We start from the raw sequence: 6,001 nt of genomic DNA, 5'->3' as shown, positions 1-6,001 counted from the left end.
ACATAAGATTCCTAAGGCTTGCTATGAGAAACTGAGTACATTTTATAATATGTTCTAATATACTGTAACACTGGATTATAACACAAGCATAATTACTGTTGAAAATAAAGTTATGAACTAACAAAACATTCTCCTTATTCTAAGTTTAAATAATTCTTGGGGACCTAACTGGATTAAAATTGTGTGAATAATCTGACCAGTACTCAGAAGAATCATCATAGCAGGTACACAAAATAGAGAATAAAATTTTAATGGTATCAAAAATTTAGTACTTGCTGGAATAAAGTTGCAAAATATTACTCAGTAACTGACTCAGCTTCTAAGTCAAGCTAGAATTACACATACTCTGTATATTACTTGAGTATATACAAGTACATTCCATGATAACATGCAGAGACATGGAAACAAGAGTACTGTGAAACCAAAATCACCATCTCTATTGATGAAATAATGAATTGAAAACAAAACCCCTATCCAATAATCCAGAATATCTCATGTTGAAAAGGGGGTTTTGAATGTTGTTTTCAAGAACTCAAATAACTTCCATGTGGTTAAATTGGCTTTTTTTCCTCAATATGAAAAAAGGGAAGCAGATATATTCCTATAGCTATGGGAATATACTTTTCTTTTTACTCTATATCAAATGAAAAGGTTTGCTAGGTTTTCACTCCTCAGGTAAAAGGGGCTCTTCACATTCTAATGGTTAAGAATGAATCCCTTGGGACTTCCCTAGTGGTCCAGTGGTTGAGACTCCACGCTTCCAATGCAGGGCGTCCAGGTCCAATCCATGGTTGGGGAACTAAAATCCCACATACCGCAACTAAGCCCGCAACTAGAGAAGCTGCAAGCCGCACGAAGACCCAGAGCAGCCAAAAAAAAAAAAAAGAGAATGAATCCCTTAAAGCTCTTAGGCATTTGAGTGTCATACCACCCAAATGCTCACATACCTTTAATGATAAAGTCATATGGGATATGAGTTTAAGTTCTCCTGAGAACTAAATAGACCTACGAAATACACAGGGTATGAGAATGACCTGAGTTCACAGGAATCTCTCAATTCGAAAGACATTGCTTCAGCTTTGCTAAGATTGCATCAAAAGCCTTTTATAGCAAGAGTTTCTTAGTGAGTCACGTATCTGGGCATGGAGCCTTGGGATCTTTGTAAGCACTAAAAAGAAGTGCTTTATGTTGTGCAAATTCAATGAAAGGCCAAAACAGATAGAGGACTGACAGTGCCGAGTAAAACCTACAAGTAATCCAAAGATTCTATCATCTTAAAAAGAAAGGAGAAGGTGAGAGGTACGACCGACCAACTTTGCTCCCAGTTTGACGATTCCTGGGGAGCTTAAGATAAGCAAAGACAGCACCTTAAGTGGAACCCAGTGGAAGCCTCTCAGAAGTATGGGTTGGTTGTGGCAGAGATGGCTACTGATCCCCTCTAAGTAACTCCTCCTTTGAGTGTGAGAACCCAAGAATGTATATGACGAGTAGGGTAAAGTACTGGCTTCACAGTCATTTCTCCAAATTATGAATTGCAACTTCTGTTATTATTACTGTTTGCAAAACAAGAGGTCACATGTGAATTATCAATGAACAGCACATAAAAGAATATGGTCTGCCTTCAGTCTGAGCTCTGACTTGCTCTGTAATCAAGGCACTTTAAATGTTTTGGTGCCTTAGTGTACTAACATGTAACATGAGAATAACTCTCATTTACTTACCTCAAGAAGCTACTACATAGGTTATTAAATCGCAAAGCACTTTGAGCCCCTCAGATGAAAAGCACTGTGGAAAAAATTACAGCTGAGGAAACTCTTTCAATGCCTCAGAATCCTGAACTATTGTGTCTATGTCTCAATTACGATTCCTTAAACACTTTAAAAATAAAATTTGTTAGTGGCACTCCATCCCCTTTTTATATGTTAATTGTTGGCACACAGACGTTTATATACTTAAAATTTAGTTGTCATACTCCCTACTCCAAAGAAGTTTACTAATTTTCCAGTAAAGTTTATTAAATGTACCCATTATGGAGTATTCCATGTCAAGTTTAGAAAACTTTAGCTTTCTCTGAGGTACACGGGACATAATAAAAAGTTCATTTTTTTCCAAAATAATTGAACTAGTGTTATTTGTGTAAAACTACAACTTTTTAATGAAAAAAATGCTGAAAGTATGCCACAGTGTCTATATATTCATCTGAAGAGTAAAAAGATGGAGTTCTGAGAAAAAAGGGTCTTAACACTATAGAAAATAAATGTGGTTCTTAAATTGTTCAAAGGAAACATTTAAAAAAATGTAATGTTTCATACATTGACATAAAACAATTAGTCAGAGGTAATAAACTATAAATAGTTAAAATGTTGTTTCTATTTTAGCATTAGTTTTTCTAAACAAGTTAAATTCAAAACATTTAAAATCTGTTACACTCATGTTTCAAAGAAATTGTGGAAATGGAAGCTTTCATGGAAATCGAAAACAATGATACCACCTTGTGATCTTTACGTAGAATACCCTGGACCTTGATCATTTTAGATTTATAACATATTTTGGTTAATACATTAGATTCAACCCATTAATATGCCTTTATATTTGGGAGAAATTAGATTGTGATCTATGACCTTGCAGTCCACCCAAGTCCTCCTTACTTCCAGGTCTTGCTTGATTCTCTGCAGGGGGTTCTGTCAGACTCATACTTAAAATGATGAAAACTATAAATAACTTCTTTCAGACGGAACATTTGCTTTGTTTTTTAAAGTAAAATAAAGTGCTTCTAAATTCAAATATTTCTTACCCTAAACAAAAGTGAAACATACTTAAACCTGAAACTTCCGTATGTTGACACATATATTTTAACAGAAAAAAATCAGTTTGGGGCCATTAATGTCCTTCAACAGTTCAGACTGGATCAAAGTTGGGTTTTGCACTATTATCGTGCTCATGTTTGTACATGAAGGTTAAAAGAAAGAGGGCAACATCCAAGGACGACCAATAGGCAGTGTGCGATGTGACAGCTGACCAATAGCGGCTCTCCACAAGGCCTTCTCTGAGTTCAAAATCAATTCTGTGATCCAATTCCACTAAAAAGAAAAGAAGTCAAACAAATGAATAAGTATTACAAGATTGGCTCTATACAGACTTACTAGAGTTGAGAATAAAAATTTACCAAATAGAAGTGACTCTCCTAATTATTAATACTATTTTTTAAAAAGTGACTTTCCACTCTAATCTTACAGGAAAAAATACTCAAGAGCCTCAGCAGCTCAGGATTCTATTTGGTGAACCCTTTCCTTTGTGTGCTCAGGTCAATATGGAATAATAAAGCAAGAAAACAAAAGTCTCGCTTGGTATCACATAGTATATTTGGAATAAAGAAACTGGGCTCAAATGCTGGCTTTCCCATTTAATCTTTGTGCCTAATCTGTAAAATAAGGCAAGCAGCCTTCTTGCAGAATGATGGGCCAGGCTTACATGTAACAATGCCTACAGGAGTGCAACAGGGCACTCAAAGGGTCCTTCATTGGGGAGGCCCTCTACATCAACTGGCTCAGCGAGACGTGCTGGAAGATAACATCTATTACAGTCCTACCACGTTTTCCTCTCCACTTGGCTGAATTCCCCAAAGGCAGCCACGACACACCCTAGTCTCTATCCTGTCAGCAGGGCCTAACATGCACCTGGGACATACACGCTCATTAAATGTTTGTTCAATAAAAGAATCCACTAGGTGGCCAGGAAAGTTAAACTGGGAGGAACAATGGTAATTCTTGAGAGGCAGGATTTCATTTTATAACAGTGCTGTCTTCAAACAATTCAGTGAATTCACTCAAGTCTTTTCTAAACACACAGAAAGTCCCTGCAATACGTGTTAGAGAAAAACCACCTTACCAAATCAAGGCGCTAAGATTGTGATCGGTTCATCTAACAAATCCTTAGAGATAAAACACTTAGAAAACGATAATTTGATCTTCAGGAACTCCTTTAAAACTGTCAATGAGACATACAATATTTTGAAGGGTCTGTCTTAAAAAGAAAAAGCACCGAAATCACTACTATTCAGACACTCAAAGTATGCTCTTTGTTCAGAGTACCAGCAGATGTGAAAAGTAAAAACTGGCAAAAACTAAGGGGGTGGGAGAAAAAGTTGGGTTTTGCTTTACCCTGGAAAGTCGGTAATTGCATACAGGAAATCACATCATTTTAGAGAATGACTTCACATAAATGTTTAGCTAATGCTTATTTTAAACAGGTATTTTGTGACAATACCATTTGGTGATTTAAAAATGCATTTACAGTTGTTATTTTCTATTCAATTGTGCTTTTCTGACAAAGAATGTCAGAAAATATCTACCCAGTTAGGTTATAAAACCCCATGAAATATATCAACATAGGCTTTTTACAAAGTTTTTTTAAAACAAAATACAAAGTATTTTTTTCATTTAAATTATGATAAGCTAATCCATAATAAGAAATAGTTGAAATCCACATGTGGGACTGTGGGATAGTAATGTCTTGATTTTTTACCTTTTGTATTCCACGGGACATTTGTGTTAAATTGGTAGGTACATTCTGGCACAACAGACAGGAAGATGAAAAGAGGAAATGAACTCTCGAGCACCATGAAGAGGAGTCAAGGTGAAGTTAGTTATAAAGAAAAAAAAGGAGAAATAAGAGGAAAAACAGAAGAGACGGGAAACATACACAGTAAAATTGGTGAAGCCCACACCACGTTATTTCTAAGAATTCACTTTTAAATGCCACTGTAGAATGTCTTCCTAGTTCAAGTCTTAGGTTGAACTGTTGTTCTAAAATCAAAGAAAGGGAGATTTTCAACTAGTGTTATTTGGCTCCACTTTATGTCCCTGAAATTTATTCTTAATATGCTATTACTGTGCAACACTGCCTTTCATATACTATACACTCAAATGATAAATTTATTGTTCCATTATATTATATGCCCTTGTACTTCTCATCACCCAGAGGATCTTCAATAAGTGTCACTAACTAGATTGCCCTCCCTATCCCTTTCTATTTATCTGTAGGTTGTCCCCATCAAAATGGGAATTAGGTAGCCAGCTTGTACCTGATGAACCTATTTTAGCCTCTCATCTTCCTTAAAAGGTTTACCCCAGGCAGTCTGGCTGCCATTGCAGCTGACCTCACGTTTGTGTTGGTTTTACAGGTGGATGGATGGATGTAAGAGGGCCTATGTCTCATCTTCCGCCTTTCTGTAGATCACAGAATTCCCAAGGGAGTGGGGTTACGACATGGCAGCACTATTCCATCAATATATGTACTATGAGATGTGCTCTTGGCCAAAGTTGGCCCAAATCTACATGGAGTTGCCTTGGACCCACTTTCTCATTGTTAGCATATCAAGAAGGGGTGGCACCATACAGGTTAGTAGTTTTTTCCGAGTTTCTCTCACTGAGTTAGGTCAAAAAGAAAGGAGAACATAAAATCATCACTTTGTCCTTCTTTCTCTCTCTTGAGTGCCTAAGTGCTAAAATTCCTCTATCTACAAAAAAAAAAAGAAAAAGATAAAAGAATGAGATTCCTGAACAATTGAAGAGAGGTAAAAATGAAAAAAAGGTTGTTGGCTTTTAACAATCATCAACAATTAGCACTGTGCTTTCAGCAGAGAATTCTTTTGTGCACAGGGCCTGTCAACATGGATATGGTGTTGAAAAGTAAACTATATGGGGGCTTCCCTGGTGGCGCAGTGGTTGAGAGTCCGCCTGCCGATGCAGGGGACACGGGTTCGTGCCCCGGTCCGGGAAGATCCCACATGCCGCGGAGCGGCTGGGCCCGTGAGCCATGGCCGCTGAGCCTGCGCGTCCGGAGCCTGTGCTCTGCAGTGGGAGAGGCCACAGCAGTGAGAGGCCCGTGTACCGCAAAAAAAAAAAAAAAAAAAAAAAGAGAGAAATCATATGATCATCTTCATATGTCCTTTTAGAAAGCATTTAAAAAATTTCAACAATTCTTGATTAAAATGCTTAAA

At 37.1% G+C, this 6,001-nt stretch overlaps 1 long non-coding RNA gene across 1 annotated transcript; it reads right to left on the bottom strand.

Moving 5' to 3' along the window:
- Positions 1 to 234: 234 nt before the first annotated feature.
- Positions 235 to 5,696, bottom strand: LOC132516091 (uncharacterized). Its single transcript, XR_009539256.1, has 2 exons — positions 4,525 to 5,696; positions 235 to 3,080 (listed from the first exon to the last, which is right to left on the bottom strand). It is a non-coding gene; the product is annotated as an uncharacterized LOC132516091 (long non-coding RNA).
- Positions 5,697 to 6,001: the final 305 nt, after the last annotated feature.

Source organism: Lagenorhynchus albirostris, chromosome 1 (genome assembly GCF_949774975.1).
Source record: "Lagenorhynchus albirostris chromosome 1, mLagAlb1.1, whole genome shotgun sequence".
In the NCBI taxonomy this organism is placed as follows: Eukaryota; Metazoa; Chordata; class Mammalia; order Artiodactyla; family Delphinidae; genus Lagenorhynchus; species Lagenorhynchus albirostris.
Note: the sequence above shows the minus strand (reverse complement) of the source record. Positions and strands in the feature narration are given on the sequence as shown.